We start from the raw sequence: 17,625 nt of genomic DNA on the forward strand, positions 1-17,625 counted from the left end.
ATGACTTCAAATAATGACACTGAACCACAGATGTCCGAGCTCACGATGAGATCGATATTGCGTATCGGGCGTCCTGTAATTCGATGCACGCGCTGAGACTTCGCCAGGCGACTGTACGTAAAAGTTTGAAAGCGGGATTCAACACGGTGACACACATTTCTCGGAAATGGGAGAGGCCCGCGCGAGATGAGTAGAAAAATGTCTGTGCTGACATCCGACAGCCAACTCACATTCATTTGTAATCTGTTACACGCTCTCATAACAGAAAAGGATCAATATATATATATATATATATATATATATATAGATATAGATATAGATATATATATATATATATATATATATAGAGAGAGAGAGAGAGAGAGAGAGAGAGAGAGAGAGAGATATTCGAAACTAAATGTTCAAATGAAAATGTATCATAATAGTGTACGCTAATCTGCAATAGTGCTTCAACAAAGAGTTGCTTTGGGGAAACGCAAACAGATTCCTCAGTTTCTTTTCAAAAGCAACATTTGAAGAATTCTGGCAGTCCAAGTCTCACCAATTGGGTTATTTGTCATCTGTAAACAATCAATCATCTTTGCACCTTGCAAGCTTTCTCTCGGGCTATTAATTGCTCGTGAAACAAAACATAATCTTCCATAAAACTAAAGAGAGCAAACAAATGAGTACAAGTGGATTACTTGGAGATTTCAAAGGATCGAAAAAGAAAATCTGCGTCATGACTTGATCTCGTGACACACCGGCGAACGATGCCGCCGCGGGCGGGCGAATGTTTGCAGCTCACGTGCGCAAACTCGTTGTATTGTACCGCTCGACTTGTGCATCAAAACAAAAGTATATCTTCAAACTACCCAGCCATCAAATCACTCCCCCGGAAGGTGTCATTCATCTTTTTAAACCAGGCATTCCATGACGTACAACAATATCACGGGATATAATCGGCGCCAGTATGAAGACGAAGGAAGACAATCCGACATCGGCTGCGTCCGCGCCGCAAGGACGACGCGCTTCGGCGGCATTGACGTTCCGGTCGCGAGGCCTAACTCGCTCCCGACTCGGCAGACGGTTTAGCGGGCGTATTTTACACGTCTGGATACATCATTATCGATCGTGACGAAATGTTACCCTTCGTCTTTTGCCATTCAAGGAAATGAAAGATTGTGCGGCATTTTCCTTCCGACTGATCTGGACTCATCTGCGGTAGGTCCTGTCAGTGCAGTTTTCAAATATTTGCTTTGCTTTTGTGACACCTCAAACTGCAAAATACCAAAAATAAGACAAAGGGCTTTCGATGTCATCGTAGCATTTATTCAAACATATACAACCACGAAACGCGCCGTGAACGACGCTGACTCACTGCACGACTCGAGCTTAACGTCAGTGACTGTTTTGCATGGCGTTCGCCAGTCACTCCGCCAATTGCATCGTATTTTCACACATTTTCTACCATCTACCGCAACACGTACTCTGTTTCTACCGTTCATACCCGTTCTCTGCCTAAGTGTGAGGCGCCTAAACTTGTCCGACTTCCAACATGTCGTCATTGCTCTCCCTCACAATCGCCGCGGCGGTCCGAGATTCACTGCCTAATCTCCGTCTTCTATTCAAAACCTGCGCTGATCTCGAATCCAAAGCGATGCGACGTCGCCATCTACGGGCATACGTTAGTCATTACACAGACAAGCCGAGTGAGACGCTCTTCCACGCTGAAAAACACACTTGACGGATATATTCGTCGGTGGCACTTAACGCTTGGATTCCACTTGACGAATTCAAACAGCCACAGAAGTGAATGAGTTATTAACAGTGGTTAATATTTGTATGACAGTTAAGAATGTAAACGTGTTCCCTGTATATTCCCTGTATTTTATCTTTACTTTATTGATTTAAATATGAATAAATCAGAGATCGGCCAGCATTCGGGAAGGCATTGTGTTGGACCTGAAAAAATGCAATTCAAATGAAAACTTTTTTTTTTTTTTTTTTTTTGCTCTCTGAGACGTCCTGTTGGGTGCCCATGTGGCAACCTGATGGGCCTGGGTGCATGCTGCGACCTAAATTCAAATGTAAAATGGACTTTTCACTTTCAATCATCGGGCGACGTTCCCGTTGCGGCCCGTATCGTCTTTTTAACCCGTAATATGAATTTTCAACAGGAAACATCACATGACCTGCATTCGTCTTTCATTTCGCCAATCACGGCGAGACGCAGCCTGGCATTAACGAGACGAGCGGCCCTGCCGCGTCGATCTCAAACGCTCACGCGGTAAATTGAGCTGTGGGATTTTCAAAGAGGCGACCTCGGAGCCGTACGCATCGCGAGTGCCCCTGTCGGACCGACCCCGACGAGGTTTTAATTACCTGCAAATGGGAATCCGCCTGTGGGAGCCGGGAGACAATTTGCTCCTCCTGCGGGAAAAAGATCAACAGAAATGACGCAACGAGAGCGAAATCGTGTTTTCCAAAACATGCTGGTTGAAAATTGACTTGGCATACGAACGTTGGGCCAATTTTTGAAGAATAACAATTGAGAATCTGACGACTTTGGTTGCACTGAGCCTCGAAGGTTTCGTGAAACCACAACACAATGAAAATGATGGCATTGATATTGTGGAAATTTGCCAAGTGGAGACGATCTGCTCAATGCACTCGCTCACTGTAGAAAAGCATTTTTGGAAATAACCACGAGCCATTGATTTAATTGTACGATTTACAGAGATGGACCGAATGAATCGAATTAGTTGTGTTACTGATCGACTTTCTTTTCAAATGTGTATTTGTGTTTTTCTTTTCCGAGGCCACGTCCACACGGAAACGAAGCCGCCCTTCAGGCCACGCGAACGTCTCCGCTCTCGCTGGTTTTACGTTCCATGCCTTTGTCGTGAGCATGTTTCCATCGCGCTGGCTTTTCATTCTGGTTTTGGCGACGTCCTTTGGCAGTACCGCAGCGCCACTTCGGGCCCGGCGTGCGTATTACAGCCTTTCAGCATCCCGCAGTTCTTGAAGCGATTCCGCCGAAGGGAACGTTTTAAAAACGAAAAAGAGATACTTCTGCTTCATTTCTGTCTGGACATGGGCTTAGGTAAGTTTGTCAAAAGTATTCATCTACCTTTGTAAGAAATATAAATATGCTGAAAATGTGTTGCTTCATTAAAGACCGGTTTTGCACCTGCTTTTTTGCAATCGCTTCTTACTGCACTCAAACATGTTTTTCAAAGTTATAGTACATTTGACATGAGAAGAATATTTTAGTACTCTTAGTCCCTTTCATGATTAATTTAGTCCAATACATACATATGTATTAAGTTGGCACTTACTGAAGTACACCTGCACAAACTCGAGCTGTATCAAATCATTCTGACTTCGCAAACAATGACAATGCTTCATTTCGTTTGACTCGATCAGAGAGACAAATTGACCTCATCTTAATCCGCGTGAACGTTGCACGAGGGTGTAGACGTTTCCTCGAATAAACACGCCCGGTACCCGATGAAACTATTTGTTGCGGCGAATACACTCCCAAGCGTGAACGTTCTCCATACGACACACGAACCTCGCGAACGAACTCGTCAAACAAAAAAAAGGGTGTACCCGACCGGCATGGGGATTTTTGCAACAAGGGGCAAAAATACAAATCATGAATACCAAACGAATAACCTTTATAAACTCCAGCTGAGATGTGTTCCGCCCCCGCACGGGCAACTCCGACCACTTTACTGTTATTATCCTCCAATCGGCCACTCATTTTTAATGATGCTTAGGAACATATTGGAGATTGCACTTTTTTTTTTAGAACTTCTGCAAGCTTCTGGAGTTATTTGAAACATTTTATTTGCCCCAAAGCATTAGTGATATCAGTTGAGGGCCAATTCAATAATGGAACTTGCTGAAAGTCAAAAATAGGATTTGAATTGACAAATACGTTGTACCCTTAACACGTGATTCCAATGAAGACCGCGATTTAATAGAACATCAATTGGAGCTTGCTACGAGATCTACACGACAATACCGATTGCGGAAGATCAAATCCAACGCCCTGCGAGGTTGAATTACCACTTTGACGGAATATAAGACAACAAGCTCCGAACAGTGAGGGTGGGGGGCGGGGGGAGCGGTTTGTGGGCCACACGAGCTGCGAGCGCACACACGGCAGCAGACAACGAGCTCACGCCGCGCCGAGGTTATCGGTAATACGCTGTCACATTCGCTCGCCAGACGCGCAGCGGGGACGCCGAGCATATTCCCTGCGGTCGGGCCCGAGGTGGATCGCGGCTCCTGCCCCCGGACGTAACGCGCGAGAGGGAATAACGATCGAGTCGGCGACGTGTCGCTTCCGATGTCGCGTCATCCGGACGTCGCCGCTTCTCCTCCAGAACAAAGGTCGGAGCATCGGTCCTGCTTTCCCGCTTCCGAATCAAATGAGAACGTCGAACACGCGAAGGTCCCCTCAAAAGGTTTCCAAAGAGATCAATTGAGGAGTCGGCATAGGAGGGACGTGAAGCTTTTCCGCTGACATCATTGCTTCTCTGTCGACGAGCTCACCTTTGACCTCGTGGCTAAAGTCCAACATTCACAACCAGCGTGTAAAAAGCGAGCAAATATTGACAAGGGGAATTTATTGACCGCCGTCCGTTTTCAATGCAGAGTTCCCGTTTTGGAGCATCTGGGCTTACTGTATCTTTCAAGACACGCACAATATTACGTTCTGTGACAGTATAAGCACCGAACCCACGAAAAAAAAGAGCGGGCTCTTCTTTAAAGAGAAAATGTTTGTTTCTACGTCATTCTGTCGTTTCGTAATCAGCAGTAGAACATGGCTTGGTTCCATCGAAAACACCGGTTTCTGACCGAATAGCAGACAAAATGAGCTTGGAACAAAAACAGAAATGTCAAGCAGATCGATGACTGACGTCAATGTGTGTTGCTTTTGCGACGCCACACGCTATAAAACAATACAACAATGCTTTCGATGGTTCAAGTAGTCATTTTTTTAGGAATATACAACTAAGAAACACATCGTGAGCGACTCACCACACGGCTCAAGTTGAACGTCGGTGGCGATGGTCAATAATTCCATCTGCTGCGTCATTTTTTCCCACAATCGTGGCGCACGCTCTCTACTACCTCCCGCGGCACATGCGGTTTATACCGTACAAATACATGAACATATATATATATATATATATATATATATATATATATATATATATATACACATGCATAAGCTTGTCCAACTTCTGCCGGCAGTTCTCTCCCTGTAAAATGGTCGTGATAATCGGAGATTCACCCTCTCGTCTTTATCTTCTCCTGAAAGCTGTGCTGCTCTCAAATCCGAAAGCAAATCCTTTGCGCCAACTTCCGTGATTCTTACTCAAATCTGTGCCAGAATTTCAATGGTCACATGTAATAAATAATACATTCATAAAAGTTGACTGTATTGCAAGCATTGTCTGGTTATCAAAGCATTTGTTTACGGTAACTTGAATAATCGTTGACTTTGTCAACGATTATTCTTGACTTGCGATTTCCAAACTACTTATCCATCAATTTCTTGTGTACAGAATCAGAATCAGAATCAGAATCAGAATCATCTTTATTTGCCAAGTATGTCCAAAACACACAAGGAATTTGTCTCCGGTAGTTGGAGCCGCTCTAGTACAACAAACAGTCAATTTACAGAACACTTTGGGGACATAAAGACGTTGACAAAAAACAATTGTGCAAAAAGATGCAGAGTCCTCGAGCACTTAGAGCAGTTCGAACGACTAATATTGAGCGCGTTACCGAGGCGGCCACACTGGTAGGCGCCATCTTGATCAGTGTATGATATGCGATATTATGAGGCGATGAACCAATTCCTTTCTGGTTTCGCAGTCCTAACGGCACTGAGGAAAAGCGTACCTCCAATGTGCCGCGCGAAAGAAACGAGTTTGACAAGCCTCACCGTGTATCGGTAAAAAAAACGACGCTCCACTGCCACGGTGTCACGAAAGAGACAAACTACGAGCGGAACATCGTGGCCGTTGTTCGGTTGCGACAACCCTGAGGTCTTCTGCGGCGGGTTAGCGTGACACGTTGGGGGTCACCGGGGGTCATCAGGAAGGCAAACGGCGCAACATTGGCGGCGGACGCGACGCGACCGCTCGGCTTCGGTCACGCAAGACTTCGGCGCAGCCGGCCGCCGCGCCCCACTTGTTGACACGCGGCTCGCAAGGAGAGACGGCAGGCGCGCCGACAGAAGACAACTCGCACGCGAAGTTTGCGGCAGCTCGTCAAGCCGCACGAGGGAGGAGGCCGCCATTTCTCTCCTCATTACGCCGGCACGTTCCTGTCCTGGAAGGCCGTAACGAGGCAGCCGCTGCCCAGGAAGGGCGAGCGCAGCGGAGCGGAAGCGCGCGCACGGCCCTGTTTTCTGTTGTTTTCCTTTTCACCCCTCGACCACGAGGAGAGCGGAGGTTTAAATATAGCTCGTCCCTGATGAAACATTTCCTTCCATTAGACCAAATGGTCATTATTGATCGGAGCGACAAAAGAGTCATGTTTAATTGAATGCGAATAATTGCTTATTGATGGCTGAGGCGCTCGCTGCTTCTTACGAGAAAGGCTGCAGCAGAAAAAAATGACACTGACGTAACGACGGATTTTGTGAAAATCGTGAACGATAAGGAAAATAAAATGCGACAATCGCGTCACCGAAATGAAATGCCAAAGAATTCAACGTGTTCAAGTCCCCGTAGCATGAAAAGAAATGTCTTGTTGATTTGACACGCCCCGCAGAAGAGTGCTGAACACAAATTGGAAAGATGACAAAAAAAGGCCAAGTCTCCCAAATGAGGCTTGAAACGCTGTGGGCGTGTCCGCTTCATGCGCTGCAACCACACCCGCTCGACTGTCACCTGTCAATCAAATAGCACTTCTCCAACCTGGAAAACGGATGCCATTTCATCTACGCAAATCGAGTTTGATTTGTCATTATTCTACCCTTCCCTGCGTGACATGCGTGCACTCACGGCACACAACGAGGCGCTCTAAAGCGTCCAAGACGGCCCGAGCGCTGGCCGTCGAGTCGGACTTTTTCTTCCCCCCTCGCTCTCCTGCCTTTTCTCTGTGATGTGCGCACTCACGGCTGACAACGAGGCGCTCTAAAGTGGCCTGGTCGAAGAGCTAGCTAGCGAACTGCATGTCGCGATTGCGCCGGATAACTGCCAATGGAAGGAAGGCACACTTTGTTCTCATCCCAAAAAAAAAAAAGAATCAGGAAAACTGATAAGATGAAAAACAGTTTAACGCTATATCGCCACTGCTACATAGTTCTCAGTCTTCGCACATTTTCGGCAACTGCCTTCAAACATGAATCATGAATGGAAACATTGCAAATATGCCCCCACCCCCGGCCGGGCCTTGGAGGAGTATTAGATCAGAGAGACCTCGGAACAATCGGATCGCGCGCACCAATGACAGATCAGATCCTCCTTTTCTAGCAGATATCTGCGAATGCGACTGCTATTGAAACTACGGTGGCACCCGTTGATATGCCGATGCCGATTGCTGCCATCTACAATGCCGTGGGAAACGGCATGCTTTTTTGAAAAATATTATTTGGTTTGCAATCAAATCTGCGTGTGTGCTTTGCGGTTGAAATGATGGCTCGTTTCTATCAAAAGCTTGCATGCAATTGATTAATGCTATGACCGGACAAAAACAACATGTCACTCTGTGTTTTTTGAACAATGTCCTACAAATGTACTATAGCTCCTACTCATATGACAGCAAAAACTATTTTAAAGAATATATTAATTCCGTGTTTGTTGTGCATGCGTTTTTAATTCTTATTTTTTTCCTCGACGATAATGGGTCCTCCGTTCAAGTTTGACAATGACGCAGCTAAGTTGGTATTTGATCCTAAATACGCAATGACATCAGCGCAATCTGATTGGCCAGGGGATGACATCGGCGTTTGGCGATGTAATCAGGGCGATCCGACTTTAAGAAGATAAAAGATGATGCCCTTACATCATTGTTGCATCATCGGCGTTTGGGCTAAGAGACGCAAATGCACAATTCAAATTTCTCACGCACTTTTGTTTTGAACCTCTAACTCTCGGAATGAGTGTGCTGTTATTATGTGTCCAGCAGGTGTCAAAATAATCAACTCACTGCTGCAGAAGCAGAATAACTTGTTGTTGCTGTCCATTGTAAACCATAAAGCATCTGTCCAGCTTATGATATTTGGAGTACATTTCTGTATTTTCCCCCCTTCAGGAAAAAGGGCTTTCTTTTGACCTCTGACACTTCCTAGAAAGCAGACGTCCGGTTGTACTTGAACGGTCTCTTTTTTCTTAGTTTTAATGAAAGTTCGTATGGAATGAATTCAGAGGCGGTGGAATAGTGGGGAGGGAGGAAGCTTTATTTTGAAGTTGTAGTTGACAGTCAGCGTGCGCATCAAGGCTTGGGGCTGGCGTGATCACTTTAGAGAGCCTTGTTGTGGACCGTGAGTGTGCGCACATAGTGGAGAGAAAGAGCGAGGAGGTAAAAAAAAAAAAGTCTGCCTTTAAAGCCAGTGGGAGCGGAACAGGCTTTGCAGCGGCGTAGCAGTTCTAGAGAGCCTCGTTGTCCCCTGCAGGTAAAAAAGCCCCGCAGTGACCCGGCAGGCAGCGCAGATTTTAAGCGGGTATATTTGGGTGGCTCAAACATGGAGTGATGCGTAAACGTAAGAAAAAAAGGTGGAAACAAAGTGGCATCCATTTTTCCGGGTGGTAGAAGTGGCATTTGATGGACAGGTGACAGTTGAGTGGGGTGTGAATTCAGCGTATTCATATATTTATAGTACTTGGCCATTTTTTTTTCCTTCTTTAAATTTGGCAGGGTTGTTAACAGACATAAAAATGATTGCCCTTGTTTCACCGAGTAAGGACACTTTCTCATTTACAATGCCGACCTGGAGGCAATTTAGTGTTCAATGTCCTGCCCGAGGGCACGTGGGCAGCACGCACAGAGCCCGGATTCCAACCGCCAAGCCTTCAGTCACTGGACGATCCGCTCTAGCAACTCCTTCACGGCTCGCGTCGGTGCGTCTGATTTAGAAGACATTTAGTATTTCGTTTCAGTTTGTTTTTCTCCAATGCGGCGGCAGCACTCCCTCCAGGTTTGCCATCACTAACAAAGTGAACTGAAAGCGATCGATACACCGACCGCATCACCTGCTCAACCCGGGTAACCGTCAACCCATATTTGAAGTCGACTCCCTTCGCACCGTCGCTCCATTGATCTTCCACTCCACCCGGGAGAAATCACAACAAAACTGCTCACTCCGGCAATATGTACACTCTGCTGACTTTGCAGTGACTTTCATATTTCATATTCAACACTTCTCAACTGAGCGCCTTGATCATAATACCAGGATGAAAAATGTACACAATAGACATTAACAGAAAATGCTGGCGAGCTGCGCAGAACTCAAGAAAATGGGAATCTAATTTATCGGAAGAGCTTTAAGGCGAGGTCGCAGTCAAGGTTGCGTTTTCGTCATCTTCCCCGTTGCGTTGTCCACTGCGTGTGCTTTTGAGTGAACCCGAACAGCCTTCAAGTTACGCAATGTCCAGCGGTTGCGGGGCAGTCCAGCCTCCAGGAAGTTATCCTGCCCTCACGTCACTGGTAATCATTGAGTAAACAACCTTTTTTTTGGTCAGAGGGCGACTCAGGACAGCAAACACGAAGGAATTTGTTTGGAAGGCTATGTTTAGGATGTTTTTGTGCCAGGCAGACTTAAATGTTTGTGTGAGGCCGCTACGTGACGTCTGCGGCTTTTTAGAACAATGTTGTGTTGTCTTCGCAGGTGGTCACGCATTTGAGCAAAACTCCTCCAGGTATTTTGGATTGAGTGCATTTCAAAAATCTATCGTGTTCTTGCTCTGATATGCAGCCCTTCTCGGTAGTGCTTATGTTTAAATGGACGCAGTAGCTAGTAGTTTCTGTTTGCCAACCTAAAAAAAACGAATTTGTTTGACAGCGCTTTTTGAAGAATGGGAAAGTTCACGGAACTCAGTGAAGAGCAGAGAGGAAGACGGCCATCCCTCGCTATATCGTGGTTCATTTATTGCGGACTCAGTACATGGCAGATATTTATTCATTTATTTTTTGGAGCCTGTTCTGTTCATCTGCATGGCCTTGCAGCACTATGATTTTTGTGCTGCAGCAGTTTTGCTACCACTGCTGAATTGATGTATTATTTTTGGTCATGATTCTGAACAGACACGGACGGGGACTAGGGTTGTGAACAATAGTTCGACAGTCTAGATATTCGAGCACAAGTAATCAAATCGTGTTCTTATTTGTGGATGGGAGGACAACCGGTGAGGATGTGCAACAACTAACCTTGAGGACAAGATGAGAGAGGACAGAAAAGGACAGCACAGGACAGGACAGGACAGGACAGGACGTGGGAAATGAGCAAGGCAGTGCTACTGATGAGTGGTGCGGTGGGATTCTTTTATGGTGTCTAAACACCTGGAAGAACCCGTGAGTTGATATTTTAATATAACTTGTGTTATTGTTCGTTGTCCCAGCACAAGCAATTGAAGCCTATAGCGTGTCTGTGGAACCTCTGAGTGAATCAACACCATGTCACCATGCGAGTTGCTGTACTTTTTTGTTTTTTTTAAAGGTCAGTGTAGTGCCATTACTCACCTGCACATCTCTCATACAATCAGCTTTGTAGGCTAATTAATTGAAATGTGGCAGCAATCACTCACAGAAGGTTAATTGGGCTCTTTGTTCTTAGCAGTAAAGAGACCTTACCCGTAAAAAAACACACAGTCACAGTTTTATGTAATAAAGTCACAAATAGCCTGACGGATAGCTAATGCACACCCTCATAACAATATCGACAGGAACAAATGCATGTAAAGAGCAACGTTTAGCTTGATTTTCTACAACTACAGAACTGTAGTTTAAAACATCACAGCAATGAATTCTGGGTACCTATAATGCTTTCAGCTGACGACCTTGCCACGACCGTAAATGTGAGGAACAGAGCAAACGGTTAACCCAGGGAGTCTTAAAAAAAAAAAATTAAAAAAAATGGAGACACAAGCACTGTATGGTGGCAGTGAGTGAACGCAACTCAACTCACTTCACGATAAGAAGTTTGGCAAATCTTCAAAAAAGAGGCTTCCAGACGTTTCATGCCAATCCCACACAAAACAAAGAGAATGGCATCGACGTGGGGGTGGTCATAAAGCTTTCGGCAATGGATAATTGAACACACGCAGTACAGCAACACATATAACAATACTAAGGTGCATATATTCTGTATCCTTGGGGAAAAATGACAAATATTACGATTTTATATTTTGTGCGAAGGCTGCATGGCATTTCCATTCATTTCAAAGGGGAATCTTGCGTAAGAGTCCGAATCATGTTGGTTCGTGCCCTAATGTGGGGACGAGAATTCCTTTTTAGCTCATTCGCTGCCATTGACGGATTTAGAAGTCAAATATCCGTGTTAACTGGGAGGGGTGGCAGTAAATGATTAAGGGGTGGGGCGAGGGTTTTTTTTAAATCAGATCAACATAATCCACACATACTATTTCGAACAAAAATGCATCTCCTTAATGATATCTTGATTTGTCGAAACTGCATTTTGAGTATCAGTAATCACATCTTTTGTGTGATTTTCTGACTGAATGTGTAAATTGTCAACAGTTCATCATTCTTTATGTTGTCATCAGTGGTTTTAAGCCAGGGCAATTAACACACGACTTTATTTGCCTTTGATGACATCACCCTCTACTTGTGGCGACATTGATGTTATTGTGTTGCCGCTAAACAATGGAACCCCTGAACTTCTACAATCACGGCACAATCGTATTATTTTATACAAAGTTTTGGAAACTTATGAGATTATTGCCACTGAACAAATATCCTCGGGATGCACGCAGCATGAAACAACATGGCTGATGACAGGCTTCAACTTTTAGTGGTTCCGTCCTCTGACAGCGACTCAGGTGCGTTGTTACATCATGGAAACCGCTTTTGGGGTCATTAAAAGTTAGTTAAGATTGCTAATGCTAATTCAAACACTTTCCACAGGAAATCACACTAAATCATCAATTCTTTGACATGTAATGGATTTAAAAGTGTTCTTCCATGCAAAGTTCAATGTGTCATACATCATTTTTTTTCTACTTCTGCATTTCTCTGACATGATGAATGCATAAGGACTCGAGGCAAAAACTGAATGCATACTTTCCTTAAGCGGAATTAAAAGCACAAGTCCTGACGTGTTCATCTTGTGCAGTGGAAGTGAGCCAATTTGGAAAACTACACACATATCCAATAAGTAACAATTACATACAATAAATGCAGCAAATGAAATAGAATGCAAGAGAACAAAATAATATAGTGTGTTACATGAATTATTCATGCCAATTATCTCTCCATAACTCTAACATTAAATTAAAAACACCTTACACATTCCATAGTTGCTAACTTTGAGTTTTATATTTACTAAACATATTTTGTGCAATTGCATAATTACTTTGGAAATCTAAATACTTATCTGCATTGCTGAAAGTTGTGCTAAAAGATCCGTCCGCGGCTGTTGTCAGTGTAGTATTTTACGTACAATTTGTTGCTTACTCATCTATATCAATTGTAGAAATCAGAGACACGACCACCTTTTTGGAAGATTGTGTTGTGGGGACACTAAAAAGGAAGGCTAGCAGTAATGGCACGCAACCCACAAAGAGGCGCTGTGACATGATCCCAAATCCCAGGGAATCCCAAGAGGTTGCAGGTGATTCTGTACCGGTAAGGGGGACCGCATGGAAGGGCCACACAAAATCAGAGTCCCTCACAAAGAAGCAGAGCGGGCAAAATCCTCTCAAGTCCGTCAATGCCGTACCAGTCGGAGGGACGAGGAGGAAGTTGAACACAAAAACAGAGATCCTCACGAGCAAGCGGAGAGGCGAATCAACCGAAGGGTCTGGGAAGGGTCTTCCATCCAAGGTGACCACGAGGAAGTCCAACGCAAAATCAGCGACTCTTGCGAACAAGTCTGAGGGCTCCAAGAAGGCCAAAGAGACAGAGAGAATGTGTAATGTTGAACTCGAGTCCAGTACAAAGAAGCAGAGTGGTAAACCATTTGAAGGGCGCTTGAAGACAGTTAAAAGGACCAGAGGAAAGTCCACCACGGACACAGGAATAGTCGCAAGCAAGCAGAGAGGAAAACCAACTCAGGGGACACTGAGGACCGTGCTGACTAAAGGGACCAGGAGAAAGTCCAGCACAAAACCAGAAACCCCCACAAACAAAGTCAGGCCTAAACGAAATGGGGAGCCCGTAAAATCTGTGACTTCTCAAGGGAACAAGAGAAAGTCTAGCACAAAACCAGAGACACTAGCACAGAAGCAAAATGATCGACATCCCGAAGGCCCGAAGAAGGCCGTGCCACTGAAAAGAACAAGGACAAAGTCCGTTACAGAACAAGGACACTTTGGAAAAAAGCAGCAGGTGAAAACGAGTGAAGGACTCGTGAGTACCAGCTCGCCGAAAGCCACCAAGAGAAAGCGTAGCACAAAACCAGAGATATTCACGAAGAAAACTGAATCCACTCCGCTGTCAAAAGAGGATTTACTGGTTCAAGGGACAAAAAAAAGGTTGGGCAAAACAAGAGGCACCCCCACAAAAAATCAGAGGGCTCAAACAACTGAGGGCTTTGTGAAAACAAAGCCACCCAAGAAAACCAAAAGAAGGTGTAACTCAATACTAGAGACCCTCTCAAAGAAGCAGAGTGAAATACCCACTGAGCCGTTTGTGTTCTTTTTTGGGGAGACCGAGAAAGAGGCCAGTACTGAGCAGCTGGCATTGAGGAAGACGAGCGGTGATATTGCAGCCGGCTTCAAAGGCTCATCAACCTCCCACCAGGCTGCAACTCATCGAGGTAAACTGCAGTTTGTACTCGGACGTACAAAACAGTACATTAGCATAGAAGACAACTCTTTTCCAAAACGAGAAAAATGCATGTCGCGGGCCATTTTTCACAAGGCACTCCAAATTGAGTCACTCTGTTTTGGAAAAGAGCTCTTTTTTTTATTCTTGGGTCAAGTCTCATTTACCTGAAGCGAGGTCTAGGTCAACAAAGTATTATATATCCGTGCTTGTGTCTCTGTAGTCTTGTTTGCGCAGAAATATCAGCAGGTTAATAAGCTCGGTGAAGGAGGCTTCGGATCCGTTTATGCCGGTTACAGGAAAAGCGATTGTTTTCCGGTAAGTCTTCGTGACGTGCTTGTCACAAAAAGCATCTTTTGCTGTCATACTCAAATGTCGATGATTCTATCCCTCAGGTGGCGATTAAATACATACCCAAAGAGGTCAAAAGTGTCCCATTGGTGAGTACGTTATCTGGATCCACTTAGACGTAGCACAACCTTTTGTACTAGGACAATAGGAATGTAATCTAGACTAGAAATTACAATTTTAACATGAAAGAAGAGAAAAGGACAGTCCACGATGAAGAATTGTTTTGGGATTAGACCCCCGTCAAAGGTCCAGCGACTGGCAGAGTCTCTCGCAAGGGTGCCAGGGTTTACTGGTAGCAGTAGAGAGATGTGAGTGGAATCAGGTAGCGGACGTAAAAAGGTTAAAGCGAGGAAAGTTGCTTCCCAGGTAAACACTTAAAGTTCCGGTCTCACTGCTTAACGACCGTGTATGGGAGGGACTGGTAACGTCAAATGTTTATAAAATAGTTTGGTAAAAGTCCTGAAAAAAAATCACATTTGGTTGACAAGTCATCGCCTCCATGATCAAAACCGAAATGAATACAACCGAATTCACACTGAACACTGTCCCCCAACTTTTTTTTTAATCCGATAGAACATCAATGGATTGAAGAAGGACATTCCCATCGAGGCGTTGCTCATGCTTCAAGCGTCGATCAAAAAGAACTCGGATGGGAAGTCTGCAGTCGTGTCATTGTTGAACAAATACGATCTGGAGCACGAGATTGTACTGGTCATGGAGAGGCCGGTCCCATCTGTGGACCTGTTCACTTACATTACGAGATGTCGGCTCGGTGCCCTGCCGGAGCGTGAGGCGAAGGTACTCAAAATACGGGGCATACTTACAGTAAAACAGCTACATTTCTATTCACTTCTGGTTTTGAGCAACCTTTCATTGGGGTACGTCGTGGAAATACACAGAACCGAGGAATCATATTGTTTACTTAACACGCAGTTTATAGTGTGACGCCGTATCCCGCGTACGAGGGTGAACTAACTGAGCCAAAGCCAAGAATGAGTTCTTTATCCAAGGTAATCGCCCCTTGTGGGGGTCACTCCCCCCCAAACCAAACAAAACGGTGCCAATATGAGAACACGAGACTGGATTGTCAGCTGCGCTTTGGACCATCCTTTCGTCGGTTGTAGAATCCGCCTACCGAGCCTTCCCGCCTGAGTTTCCAGTTCTGAAACAGACTGTCAGACCGTTGGGAAAATGCCCCAACACACTAACGACTGTATCCTCTTCTCAGAATATCATGAAGCAGCTGGTGGTTGCCGCTATCAACATGCACGCTGTGGATGTTTTCCATCGAGATTTAAAGCAAGAAAATATTCTTTTGGAGGCCACCTCCGGTGTCCCTCGTGTGCGAATCATTGATTTTGGCTGTAGCTGCTTTGCAAGCAACGAGCCTTACCGGGACTATGACGGTAGGACACTTGAGTCCTGTTCTTTCGTCATCCAGCGATATTTGTATTTTGCCTTTGTCTACATCCACGTGTCCGGTCTTCGTAGGCACCTTATGTTACGCTCCTCCAGAGTACGTTCTCAGACGGACGTACAGCGCCGGTCCGACCACTGTGTGGCATCTGGGCGCGCTTCTCTTTGAGTTGATGGCTGGAACGAAGCGCTTTGACACAGTCATGTTCCTGTCCCAGATGCTAAGATTGAATCGGGTTCTATCTGAAGGTAAGATATGCCATCGCTGCCGTCTCTAATTCTTGACAATTCTTGTTCCTTACATGCTCCGGTAAAGCATCACACCAAATGTCTTTTGCTTTGCTTTTACAATTGTCACTTGTATAAGAATGCGAAGATTTCTTGTGGAAATGCTTGAATTTGGATCCAGAGAAGCGGGCCACCCTGGAGCAGATGCAGCAGCACCCGTGGCTCGTCTGATACGACGCAACACTTCCCACCCTTTCCCACATCCTCACGGCACTGGGAATAACGGTCGGTATGGTCTAATAAATGCATCCGCCAAAGACTTGGGGGCGGGAGGGTGAACATTGGTAAAAGACAGGACATTTCAGGGGAAACCCACTCAAAGTTGATTTGATTAAACAAATAAGTAAATAAGCCGCCCGTCACATCGTTACCGTTTGATAAAACTGCAGCGATGAAGGCCTCCACACTTAAGTCTTTGGTCACACTTAACAAGTTTGGTTATCACGGCTATCAGCTTTCGATAACTCCAGCTGTTGAAGCTTAGTAAAATAGATTGACAAGGGTACACAGCTATTGCGCTCTCTCTCTCTCTCTCTCTCTGTGTGTGTATATATATATATATATATATATATATATATATATATATTTCTTTTCTTAATGTTGACAGGGCTTCCTCTGATAACACAAATTCTATATTAAACACTAAGACTGCCAGTAAATGAACATGTATTGGCAGGAGTCAGAGTTTCGCTGTGATCACGGACTTCAGGAAACACTGCACGGTGCCTTATTTACATATTTTATTTTTCACTTGCACCTTAATTTGCCTTAAACTACTTGTTTGGTTTGATGCAAAATTGTATGCATATGGGTGTTGTCTTTTGTTTCAATGCATTTAAAAGTGCGTTTCTTTGTAGTTTTTTTTCCCATCTGTGCATTTATATCAAATTTCATCTCGATGTAAATCCTAAGTAAGTTATTTCCCAGATTATTTTGAGATGATATGTAGGCTAGTCACAATATGCATATTTCATGTCTTACCGTGAGCGCACAGCATACATATTTCATGCGCAGCATGGCCGAATAATTGCACTTGGGTGTCCTACATGAACGCAACCCCTGAAGGTGGATGTTTATGCCTCGCGTCCCCGCCCGCCTCCTTCCCACTAGCAACGGAGCGAACTGCGCGAACTGCGCGAACTGCGCGAACTGCGCTCACGCTTCGACTTCCGGCCCAGCGGGAGGAAGCGTGATAACAATGAGTCAGACGATAAGAAATGATGTTCATCGAGGAAGAGATCATTATCAAATGAGGGGGAAGGAGAGTCACCAATCAGTGTCTCGGCTGACACGAGCAGCGACTTTCAGATAAAAAGCTGACACATAAACATCATGATCCGATGACCCGAAATAAGGTCCGATTGGGACGAAGCAACGGTTCGGCGTGTTTTTTTTTTTTTTTTTTTTTTTACAATACTATTGTAGTCATGTATACAACTTCAATGCACTTTAACACACTTGATGATGAATGATGAAAACGACGTTATGTAGAGCGCATATACAAAGTCTACACGCCCCTGTTTCGAATTTCTACATTTTCAATGGGGTAACCTGTAATCGCCAGCAACTGCATTTCCCAAGTCGTCTTCTTAACAGTGGCCACACCGTGCTTCACTG

The sequence above is a fragment of the Phycodurus eques genome, chromosome 16, assembly GCF_024500275.1.
Source record: "Phycodurus eques isolate BA_2022a chromosome 16, UOR_Pequ_1.1, whole genome shotgun sequence".
In the NCBI taxonomy this organism is placed as follows: domain Eukaryota; kingdom Metazoa; phylum Chordata; class Actinopteri; order Syngnathiformes; family Syngnathidae; genus Phycodurus; species Phycodurus eques.